Source organism: Sander lucioperca, chromosome 16 (assembly GCF_008315115.2).
Source record: "Sander lucioperca isolate FBNREF2018 chromosome 16, SLUC_FBN_1.2, whole genome shotgun sequence".
Classification (NCBI taxonomy): Eukaryota; Metazoa; Chordata; class Actinopteri; order Perciformes; family Percidae; genus Sander; species Sander lucioperca.
The window spans coordinates 3,092,414-3,105,007 of NC_050188.1; the positions used below are offsets into that span (position 1 = coordinate 3,092,414).

The 12,594-nt window shown below is 42.0% G+C and overlaps 1 long non-coding RNA gene across 2 annotated transcripts in view; it reads right to left on the reverse strand.

Moving 5' to 3' along the window:
• Positions 1 to 12,594, reverse strand: part of LOC116041309 — a 111,820-nt gene that overhangs the window by 57,737 nt on the left and 41,489 nt on the right. For both annotated transcript variants that reach the window (XR_004102906.2, XR_004895426.1), the window contains exon 4: positions 955 to 1,009. This is a non-coding gene — a long non-coding RNA (uncharacterized LOC116041309). The remainder of the gene's footprint in view (positions 1 to 954; positions 1,010 to 12,594) is intronic.

The following is a 12,594-nucleotide window of genomic DNA, read 5'->3' on the forward strand; positions in this document are numbered from 1 at the left end:
AAAAAAACCAAAACAAAGAGTACAGTATTCGTCACCTGCACCTGTCCTGGTTAATAAATGCCAATGAAATCTGTTCAAAACAGAGTCAGTGCATTGGAGGTGAGGCATTCTACACCATTTCACACAATAAATCAACAGCATAAGCCCGGTAGTATCACACTTTGTCAGACTTCACATCTTTCAAGTTTTGCAACGGTTGATTCAAACAAACAACAGGCTTCCGCACAACCTTCAACAACAAGTCTCTCATCTCATCTGTAGTTCTGACCTAATTTCTCTCTTCAAGCTCAAAAGGCTAAGAAAAATATATTTTTAGAGCTGAATATGATGCTCGAAATAATATTTTTGTTGCAGTGTGCACGGTGTACTTTTGTATGAACAATCTTGTCTCTACTCATTTGCGGCAGTAAACATGTTTTGAGAGAAACATAATATGATTTCTTTTTAAATGTCCTAATTAGAAAATGTTTGCAAAGTCGCAAAATGTTCACTGACAACAAATTTCATGTTTTCCCAACATCAAAGGAAACAATTTATGTTTTTTTACGGTTATATTTAAGCACTCAACACTTGGTTAAAGGGGTTTAATCAATATTTTTACATTAACACTGGATAACGTGAGTGTGTTTAAAGTGAAGGGGTCACTTAACTGTATTCATGAATCCACATAATCATTACCCGAGTTCCCCTCAGCTCTACACAGTGTTTCAGCATCTTTCTGCTAACTGTTTTGGTTTTATAGCCCGCAACCATAAAACTATCACTGCTCTCATGAGCACCATTTCCAAAGAGAGCAGGCAGCTGTTTTAAAAAAAAAATGCTTGAAAAGCCCACTGTACACTACCTGCCCAGCACCAAACAATGGGAAAAGTTAGCAACTAGCCGGTGAAGCATTTAGCTAAAAAGCATATTGTCCTCAGTAGGCCAAAAATAATGTGTGAATATTGGACTTACGTTACTCAGGCGCCAAGAAACACAACTCCAAAGGACAGCCAATGTAGCTCTGTGTCTGAAAAAAAAAGCAAGTAATAAATAAGCAACCATAAACGGTGAGGTGAATATGTCAGGGTTGTGTTCAGGGGCGTAGCACAAAATTCTGGGCCCTGTAGAAAGGCATTTTCTATGGGGCCCTCCCCGCATCCACAGCTATTCATTCTAGCATCTTTTTGGGCCCTCCTCACATGAGGGCCCAGGGTACTCAGTCCCCTTTTTCCCCCCAGTCCGACGCCCCTGGTTGTGTTCACAGCATGTTTCTGCTGCCCCAAAGTCCCATCAGTTAATGTGGGTTTAAGATTAGGAAGAGATGGAGGTATTGTTTAAATATAGAAAAAGTCAACAAGACAGGATGTGTTTAGTTTTCTAATATTTAACAGAAAGTACTTGTCCCCTAACCTTAATAACCTTAATCTAAACACTGTTGTTGCCTAAACCTTACCACAAATGTAATCTCTATTTAAACAGATATCTGCATATGAATGCAATGGAACAAGATTTTGGTATCGGAAGCGTTCTGGTTTCGGTTTGTAGTCTGAGTAGTATTCACCAATCACATTTGAGTGGACTTTGGTTGCATGCAGGTAAATAGTCTGTGCAGAAGAGGCAACACATTGGCCGAAATGCAATCTCGAAATTCATCGGCAATTGTCTAGCGACGATTGAGCTTTTTATTTATTTGCATTCATATGCCATTATCTGTTTATAGAGATTAGTTGATATATTGTCGAGACCTAAAATTCTTTATTTTCTGAGCTCACTAGATAGCGCTCTCTGTTCAAAGAAAAAGGTTAAAGAATGGCAATTCAGTGTGTTTTCAACCCTTTGTTGAAGAGAGAGCCCCATCTAGTGGGCTCAGAAAAAAGAGAAACTGGTTCACGAAGCTTCCTAAACCCTAAACCACCCCCTGCTTTATCACTGATTTTAAAATCAACGAGACCATAATTCAAAAAATGAACATCCATTCTGTATTGCAGAAGACTTAAAACTAGCGATTGAGACCATAAACTCATTATGAAAATGTTTACTGAGGTAATAAATCAAGTGAGAAGTGGATCACTTTCTCATAGACTTCTATAGAAACCGACCTCCTTTTGCAACTGCACGTGTCGCCCCCTGCTGGAATTCAGATAGAATGCAGGTTTAAGGCACTTCCGCATTTGCAGCACTTCGCGGAAACGGATGCTTTGTCCATTAATATTAACAGTCTAAGGTTGTACCCAGAGGCTAAATGATCATCAGGTTGATGGCCGATGGGTTCCAAGATTACAACAGGCGGGACCACGATGCGACCCTCGACCTCCAGTGTGATTTGGGTGTTGTACTAAAACATAGCACTTCCTGGACTGGAACAAAAGTTACTAGTGGCATTAAGCAGGCAGCATTTACGTTAACCTTAAAATGCATTTGGCAAAACAAAGTAGTGGCAAAAACATAAGAGGAGACAGTTCGTATAAGTCATTTTATTGTCTAAAATATGGTGTGAACGCTCATGTGGTGGTTTGCAACCAACTGCTAATCTTACATACTCATATCCTGCAGCCATATGTGGTCAGCTGCAGTGTCCAAACCAGCAGGACAGATCAGTGTGGTTTATTTACACCTGGGATGAAAATGTTTTGAGGGGTTGTCATTTTTAGAGATGCACACACGTAATGACACCGTGAACCTAAGGTGCTGCGTATTTTTCTGCAACCAAGCCACACATTTAGCTTTTGATTAGCGCCGGAGAGTGATAGAAAGATAAATTGTCCCTGGCATATTCCTCCGTAGCCTCCCCACCTACTGTCTTTCCATCCCACCCCTTTCTCCAGCAGCAGTAGGGAAACTGGGGATGTGAACACACACCTCTTTGCCAAGCCTCACAGCTCCCCTGGCACCACGCTGCAACATAACACCTTCCAAGCCCTCCCTCACACTGTTCCCCTTTTCCTCTCTCAGCACGGCAGAACAGCATGTTTGATTTTACAGGAGCTAACTCTGCTAGGGTTTGACCTTTATGGGTTTTCAAGGCCGATACTGATATTTTTGGACGTAAACTGCTGATAGCAAAAACGTAGGCATTTTCAGTGGCTCCTTCATCGTTTTTTCAGAGTGGAAAAACCTGTGAAAGAGCAGCAGACCATGAAGAAAGAAAATGCTCCATTAAAACTAATGAAATCCATGTAGTTGATTGAGCAGGTCCATCATTTCTATTCCAATTTAGCTAATGACAGGATAGGCTAAAACTCGGGGACTTAAACTTTAACCAAATCTGGAGATATAATATAGATGACATCTTTGTTCAACAGGTTAATTGAGATAGGAAGGCCAACAAAAAAATAAAGTCAGGTCCTGGATTAACATAACAATGGAAATAGTCAAGATGAAGACTCAACAAGCTAATGTTAGCAACTTCAGTGCTACATGTGCCTGTGGAAATAGTGGGACCCCCTTGATCCTAAATGACATGGATAAATTACTGTTTGGCAATGAAGCGAGAATCACTTTTATCTGTTATAGCATTGTAATCACCAAAGTAATTGATCTCGAAGAAAAACGACATTGCTTAACAAAATAACGTTTAGCCAGATGATTAAAACCACCCAAAGTGAGCACACACCAAATGTCGCTAGCAAACTCTCATTGTACAAAAGCCACCGGCGCACAGCTAGCTAGCAAATATAGTGGGTCAAAGTTAAACCAGGAAGTCTGTCTATAAGCTGTAAGAGAAAAGTAAAGTTTGGTTTATAATTTTAACATTTGTTCATTTTCTCTTCCAAATAAGTTTGGCTAACCTGGTGCTTTGTTTAAAACCTGGCTGATTGACTGCTTTTGTTTTAGAGATGTTGCCACATTTCCAAATATTGGCAGTTATCTTGGTGAGTAATAATGATAGTCATACTGATGGTTCAAATTAAGAACAGCATGTTCTAATAATATAGTTTCTAGGATAGGATAGTTTCTTTGGCCAATATCTGAAATAGAAATATGTTCTCTAGCTTTGGTCTGGCAGTATCCTCTAATATCAGAACCATGACTGACCAATATCTGACAGGCCAATATCGGCCCAGGATATTGGTCTAAACTCCTACAAGCCAGCAACCCTGACATGATGTGCTCTCACTCATATTTTACTTGTACTCTTTCTCTCTCGCCCTTGCACCTCGCCAGCTGCCTCCAACACGGTAATGACAGTTTTATCAGTTTAACCACGTTTGCCATCTCCAGGACTGGGCTGCTCTCCAGTCCTGTCTGCTGTGTGCTCAGCTCTGCTCAGCTAAAACCAGACACTAACAAGAGCTCCTTGTATATCCATTATGGAGATCTACCATAGCTCCTACCGCTGGCGTCCATGTGCTGCTATACCGTACATGTGTTGAAACCTGTCCAGGTTTAACATATGGAAGTTGCCTGCCAACACCTATTTCACTGACACTTGGTCTCTTCCAAATACAACCTGATTTTGATGTGTTCTGGGCCGTGGTAGCTAGGTAGAGATTTAAATTAAAAAAATCACAATATAAATCATACAAATGAGAAGCACATTTGCCAGCTGTGCCTGATTGATTTCCAAGAAAATTCCATGGAATATAAGAGGTTTGACCGCATTGCGTCATTGTAAGAGAAAATGAACAAACCCACTGTAAACATTTTTCATGAAAGTAGGAGGTTAAATACAAACTATAGTTCAGGTCAATAAAGTCTAAATTCTAATACTGTCTTATTAAGTCTTGAAGTCATCACTAGATCTGAAACAGCATTCACACCGCAACTCTAAATCTAATCTCCCTCCCACTAAAGATAGACTGCAGCTTTTTTTATAGCGGGCTGAGCTGCAGAATTGCATATTCTATTTCAGACGGCCCGGGCTCACATCATTGTTTGTTTTAGCAGGCTAACCTTCCCTGTGTATTTATAGGTGTCGAGGCCAGGAGAATGACCACAGAAGCTCCATAAATAAGCTACCCGGGCCTCCAGTGAGCCTCCCGACCAACAAAAGCCCAGTCATTTCACAGGCCATTACCTGGAGCTGCCTTGCAGGGAGGCTGGCCTCTGAGGCAAGGGAGGGTCGCACGGCTTTGAGGGCCGGTCGACCCAGTGGGAGGAACGGAGATGTTTAGATTAATAATAAATATGGTGATCTATTTTCTGTGACCAGAGCCTATGAAAATGCAATGGGAGTAAATGGAAAATAACCAACTGCGATGCGCCGCATTTTCACCGTCATCCCACGTGTCTTTCATCCCCTTACTTTTGCTTTCATCCACACAAGCTGTCACTCGCTCCTCTCTGTGTCTCTCTCTCTCTCTCTCTCTCTCTCTCTCTCTCTCTGTCTTTCTCTGAACTTTTGGCCCTGGAGGATCTTGTTGGAACCTCACCCAGATGATAGATGATGATAGAAAATAGATGAACCAAAAAACACCACACTCTCGCGCAAACACACAAAATCCACCCATGACGTCATACGTCAACAGTGTGTGTACCATGTGTGTGTCGCTGCTTATCTCTGCCTCCACAGACGCTGTGTAGAAAGCCAGTCAGCAGAGGCCACAGCCAGCGTGCTCCACAGCCCCTCTGGCAGCCAGACCTCGCTGTGCTGAGGAAACTGCACCCTGCAACACAAACAACCCATCAGCCACAGCAGCGCTTTAGTGCCGACTGCTAATCCCGGTACCTCCCTGTAAGGTACAGCACTGCAACACCCACACAGCTTTAGGAAATGGATGTGTGTGTGTGTGTGTGTGTGGTGTGTGGTGTGTGGTGTGTGGTGTGTGGTGTCCCCCCCCCCCCCCGGCTTTAATATTGCTTTTTTTCAGAGTGATGAAATATTCAAAAGCATTGTTTCGTAGGGCCATTCGACAGTGGCATTTGTCCTTAATATCGCTGTGCTCATTTGCTGGGTGGCGACAGTGATGATTCCATAAAACATGTGAATGGAAAGAGTTGTCATGTGGATGTGGCTGAACACTGAAGGCTCATGATCTTAAATCAGAGGGGAGCGGCGCTGACTGGCACAGTGGGGGTTCCAGCGTAGCGACTACAACTGCTAATTTGTCTCAGAATGGCCCTTTACGACTTCAAGGGCACTATAACTGTTAGATGAAGAGATGTTTTATATTTTCCGATTGTATCCTTGCAGCATGCAGTGTGTGTGGTAAGGTAAGATAGCAGTATGAAAGCCATATCTTTTGCCAGTTTTCATAATATCTTCAGGAATACCTGCAATTCCAATATACTAGCTTTCTACGGCTGCACAGTTAATGTCATTGTCAGTGTAATAGAGTCATGTATGGCAAAGAAGACTCGCAGGTGTCCTTGTAAAGGGCCATTCTTCATTAGCCTGTTATGTAATAACCTCAATCTTTGCTGTGCACAGGAATAATGAAGTCTAATTTTCTGTGGACAAAGTTGTAAAATCACTAAATGTATGAATGTAATTAAAAGCAGGGCGAAGAATGACAAAAACAAGATACTAACCCTTAGGCCGGTTACACACTGGCTGTGTGGCGTGAGCGTGGCATTTCTGTTGCGTGTCAGTTGCGTGGCGGCTGCGTGGCGTTTTCTATGTCTTTACACACCAGAAATGTGTCTGACGCAGCACTGCTGCTGCTAGCCTTGTCTGTACACATGTATGTTTTTCCCATTGATAAAATGAAATACCATGTTAAACATAAATATAGACAGCAAAGACAACTTCTGCAGTATTGATGGCAAAATAGGCTACAGAATATTTCGTTCTGTATTGACAGGTGAAATATTAGAAAATCTATTTTTTTTAAAATTACATTTATATCTAAAACCTAGATACTTTCAAACATCAACATGTCATGTATTAACATGTATTAGTGTCAAAACGACATATAAACATCTTTTCCTATTCTATTTTGCCTGGAAACACTTCCAACACGCTTGTGTGTCGTGTGAAAGATAGGCGTCGGGTCCTATTTCTAGCATGCGCGCATGCGTCGCTCCAGTGTGTAACCGGCCTTAGGGCTCCTGCACACTGGCTGCATGGCGTGAGCGTGTCAGCTGCGTGGCGTGTCCGTTTTCATTTCGGCTCCCATGTTAGCAGGTTAGAGCTTGCACACTGCCTACGTGACACGCACGTCTCAGGCGCGGCTCGAGCCACGCCGAAAACGCGTGCATGCTAGAAATAGGACCGACGCCTATTTTTCACACTACACGCAAGCATGTTGGAAGCGTTTCCAGGCTAAATAGAATACGAAAAGATGTTTATATGTCGTTTTGACACAAATACATTTAATAAATGACATTTTGATGTTTGAAAGTCTCTAGGTTTTGACATAAATGCAGATATAAATATCATTTAAAAAAGTAATAAATAATTATCGATTTTCAAATATTGCACCTGTCAATACAGAACGAAATATTCTGTAGCCTATTTTGCAGTCAATACTGCCGACGTTGTCTTTGCTGTTATCAAATCAGTATATATTTATGTTTATGTTTATGGGAAACATACATGTGTACAGACAAGGCTAGCAGCAGCAGCACTGTGTCAGACATGTTTCTGGTGTGCAAAGACATAGAAAACGCCACGCAGCCGCCACGCAACAGAAACGCCACGCTCACGCCACGCAGCCAGTGGGCAGGAGCCCTTACTCTATGTAGAAGCACCACAACGAGAGGGAAACCCTGAATGATTCATGGGGTCCTGAGCCAATGACAGAGCAACTGAATACTGACCACACTGGTAGTAGGAAGCCTATCTAATGAAGGTTTAATGCATTACTAAGTAACTTTTTTACCAATGTTTTACAATTTGAAATTCAACACTTACATTACAGTTACTATCCCAGGTAAACATTTTGAGGCTCAGCTTGTTCGCCATCATACCAGGAGTTAGATTACATCTATTGTGCTTATGTGTGTTCAGTGGACATACTGGTCTGGGACAGTTTGGTGCAGGGGCTGGAGGGGTGGGGAAGTGCTTAGAGCCTCACAGTAATTTCAACTGAATGAATGATATGTAAAGAGTAAGTGATTACATTTTTCAAGCCTGACCTGATACAGTAACCATTCAGCCTACTGTGCCGTGCCATGCTGAAAATAACTGAAAAAGAAACACATTTCTGTCCTAACCCAAAGTCAATATTCTCAGAACATAATAATTGCTTGGCTGAGGACAGACTGGAACAGGCCAGGGAATAAATATCTAATAAATGTGTTTTTGTGAGGGAACTTCTCGCACTGCCCACTGCAAAAGTCACTATCCTATGGTTAGAAATACCAGCTATTGCAGTAGAATGTGATGAAACATCTTTGAATTGGTATTTCAGATTACTTGCTATTATCCATATATTTTCGATTTTGTTTCTTAAGAAAACGTGGAAGAAAATCTGAAGAGGAGAGTAAAATATTTGCTATGACTAACTGCAGTTGCAAAAAAGCTGTAAATAATCAATGTGGGAAGAGATACCACACAGAGAAAATGTTCATTCGTTCAGATAAAAACAAACGAAATGCGAGTGAGTCTTTATTAACACAGTGACCCACAGAGATCAGAAGTATTTTTACATCTGACATCATTTGACTTCTGCCATTGAAAATCTTCTCATGGCTGTAATTTCTCTGTGAACATACAGAAGCTACAGTATATGAGATTAGGCTTCATGGAGGAGATGGTGGAGGTGATAGTTACTAACACATACACACACACATATGGCTTCAGAAAATGCCAATCCGCCCCACACTTTTCTTCATAGAGCGAAACAACAATCATTAGAAGATGTAATGGATTAGCCACGGATAGAGTGAAGGGAGACAGAGAGGAGAGGGAAGAGCGGACAAACCAAGATCGAAATGATGGAGATTGGCAGATGGGTAAAATGGATTGGATAGACCGCTCTACGGATGAGAAGACAGGACGGAGAGCTGATGCCTACCGCCGCGGCGAGAGATAATGGAAACTGATTACAGAAAAAATCAACAAGGTTTCTCTCATTCCAGGAGCACTGCTCGAAAATTGTGGCAGTAATATGATTGGCGAGGTCCCAGATCCTGTTTAAAACTGATTGTCACTGAATTTGGATCCACAGTGTCAACAAGTTCTAAATATAGAAAGAAAAAACACAAGAGCAAGGTGACAGAGGATACATAATGTGAGCCGAAGACCCGACTGAATTGCGGTTGTTTTTTAGGAGTATTTAGTGCTTCCGTGCTTCCGTGCTGCCTTCTTCTCAGTAACTCCTCTTCTGTTTACTCCGTGCCTCCCTGGCTTATGTTCATCTGAGGGAGCAGAGGAGCTGCGGGAGACAAACAGGATGGCTGTGGGAGGACGAATGAGAGGGGGTAAATCTGACGAGGAAGTTTGTGTATGTGCCTGTGTCTCTGTGTGTGTATTAATCCCAGGAAGGACTTCCTCTGAATCTCAGCGGCTTGGGAGTTCTGTGGGAGTTACAGACGTTGACACGGGGAAAAAAGCAGAGGAAGAGAGAAAGAAAAAAAGAAATAGAGCCAGAGAGTGAGAGGGATCAAGGGCAGTAGCACTATTGAATCCCACTTCTGAAAGAACACACACACACACACACACACACACACAGAGGAAAACCACCCACAGAGAGACGTTGCGATAACAGCGGCGGTACTGGCGTCATTTTGAGCTGATGATGATGAATATAGGCCCACCTCAATGACACACAGCCTGAACCCACTCAAACGCTTTGCCTCAATCAAAGCTACTCCAAACCTCTGACTGAACAAACACACCATCTGAGCTGGACTGAACATTTTGTGTAATTAACCCGGACTGTTTGTTTTAATCTTCTGGGTGTGCCAGGTGGGTGGGGGTCCATGATACTACAAGTTAGAAAATTACACTCAGTTTAGATATTAGAAATGTCCCTGTGTTGAGATGACTGAGAACCAAAAGATGTACACCCGGCTGGGGCGCAAAGGTTAGTGCCATTAGGACGCAAACAAATACTGGTAAACAAAACCTTTTACCACACCAGCAGTGTAGCTTTAGGGTTGGCAAGGTCGCAAACATTATTCAAATACCAAAGTTCAACAATTATTGGATGGATTTCTGTGAAATTTGGTTCAGATAGCCATGGTGGCAGATGAATAAATTCGAATGACTTTGAGCCTTGATTCTCTGCCCAAACCCGATTGAGCCCGACCCAACCTGCCGGGTTCGGGCTGGGCTTTAATTTCTCACAATTCCCCCGAGCTTGAATCTGGTAGTGTTCGCGCAAATTTCGACATACAGTAAGTTTTTGGGCTGTGCTGAACATTTGAAAAGGCCCACGTTGGAGATCGACATCAAAGGTTTGGGAGAAAGCTATAACCAGTGATATACATCATGAGTGTCTGTCTTGAAAATGATTTCATACAGATAAAAAGAATGGAGAAGGTGAGTTCATCCTCCACTATATCCTTGAACGTGCACCAAATCTATGAATAATTTACCCAGATGTGTCATGTTGAACATATCACTCCTCCACCAGGAAGTCTTCAGAGGTTACGTAACTGGCAGAACCCACAGCTTGTCCTCTAATTAGAAAGGGGGGGAAAAGTTTGGCCTGTTAAACGCTGCGTAATATATATTCCAAACTCCCTCGTGGATTCCGCCTCTCAATTTCCTTATGGCCATGTGTCAGGCAGAGCTCTGGATACCACACACATACCCACTCCATCATATCTGTGCTTACTCATCATCACACCGCCACATCAGAGAGGACTCATGCACAATACACTTGTCTGCCAGCCAAATGTGGGGAAACCACAGCAAGGAGACCAAAGAGACCAGAGAGGCCGACCTCCCCCTGCAACCCCAAACTGCTCCTCCCCCCCCTTTCCAACTCAACCTCCTGAGTCTTTAACTATCACTGCCTCAGAAGTTCGGGCTCAGAAACTCCTGTAACCCTCTCTCTCATCTCCCACCCTGCTCAAAAGAACAGTGTCTCCACTCTGAATGCATCTGTCACGACAAAGATAATGATAAAGAAAAACACTAATTTAACACTTATCCTTGGCACGCAAGGGTAATAAAAGAGCGACATTCGATGCAGGGAAGTGCTCTGATTGTGAGAGCTGCGTGGTCGTGAGATGTCAAGCACTATGACACTGTTAATCAACGCCGGCTCTTTCAAAACGTTTCAGGGCCTGCTGCATGAACAACATTTTGCAAAAACAATTATCTCTTTTGAATAAAGGGTGTTCGCCTATCAAGAGCGAGCACACTCAAACAGGGTCAAATGCAATTCGCTATCACGCCACTTTCAAACAACATATCCAATTGTTGTCACTTCCATTTATGACAGTAATGTGTACCTAGTAAATTGCACTACTGCCTTTGACTGCTGACAACAGCTAATTGTAAATGTCAGAGTTATTCACGCGTGTCTCACCATGGTGCATGATTAAAAATCACCTATAGTTCTTTTCAAATGTGTGATCGAGACAGAACTGTATATATATATATATATATATATATATATATATATATATATATATATATATATATATATATCTGAGTGGGAGAATGAAAACACATTAATTTGATGCAATGTATAAAAAAGCAGACTGCAGCATGGAGACAAGTGAGACAATTAAGACAAAGTTGCTCTCTTGTGAATTTGAGTGGAACGTGTTAGCTTTGCTCCTGGCAAAAAGACTCAAAGAGAGGAAACACAGAAGGATACAGATTAGTTTTTTTGTATTACCTGTTGTCTCTGGTCACCCAATCTTTTTTGCCCTGACCAGGAGTGTGTGTATGTGTGTGTCTGCCCACATGTGACAATGATTTGTTTTCCCTCATTACCATGATTACAGGTTGTCAGCCATGCTTTTACTAGAGCTGATGGGCAATTTCACTCTTTAACATGGTTTAGAACTGACGGATAGATTGGCACACTAGGGCACACACACACACACACACACACACACACACACACACTGTATGCACAATACCATAAACATGTGCACGCACACTTGAGCACCCAAGGGTACACACGGCACACATACACACTGATAGACAAACCATGTCTATTAGGAGTGGACTAATCAACAAGGCCTACACGTTCTGTCACAACTCACACAAGAATATTATGGATAATTTGTGTCTATAACATTGCATACAATTATTCCTGCATACATTCCTGTGTGCATGGCATTTAATGAGCCAAGCTAATTAAATATGGAAATTAATGAGATACAAAGAAAATAGGGAAAAGCACAGTACTGATGCATTTGAAGGAGTTGCTAAAAGCCTTTTATTACATTAGGGACTGGGAGGGAAAATGTGCCTTCCTCTAAGGAGACAGACTATTAACAAACACAGTGATTAGCCTGAGCCAAAATACCACAACTATCGCATTGTATGTTATTCTTGATACAGTGCATTCCAAAAATAAAATATTAAAAAGTAAACTGCTGTTGTGCTCTTATGTTGCTCATTCACACATTCTTTCATCAGAGATATTTGATAATGAATCTCGTCGTAGCTGGTAAATCCACATGAATTACCAGTTTGTAAAAATGATGTTTCTTGCGAATGCACAACAAAGCCGAGCAAGTATGTTGCGGAGTAGATTCATTGCCAGTTGTGAAGTGAATCAAAAGCTTACGCAGTGTGAATTGCTATTGCTCTTGATC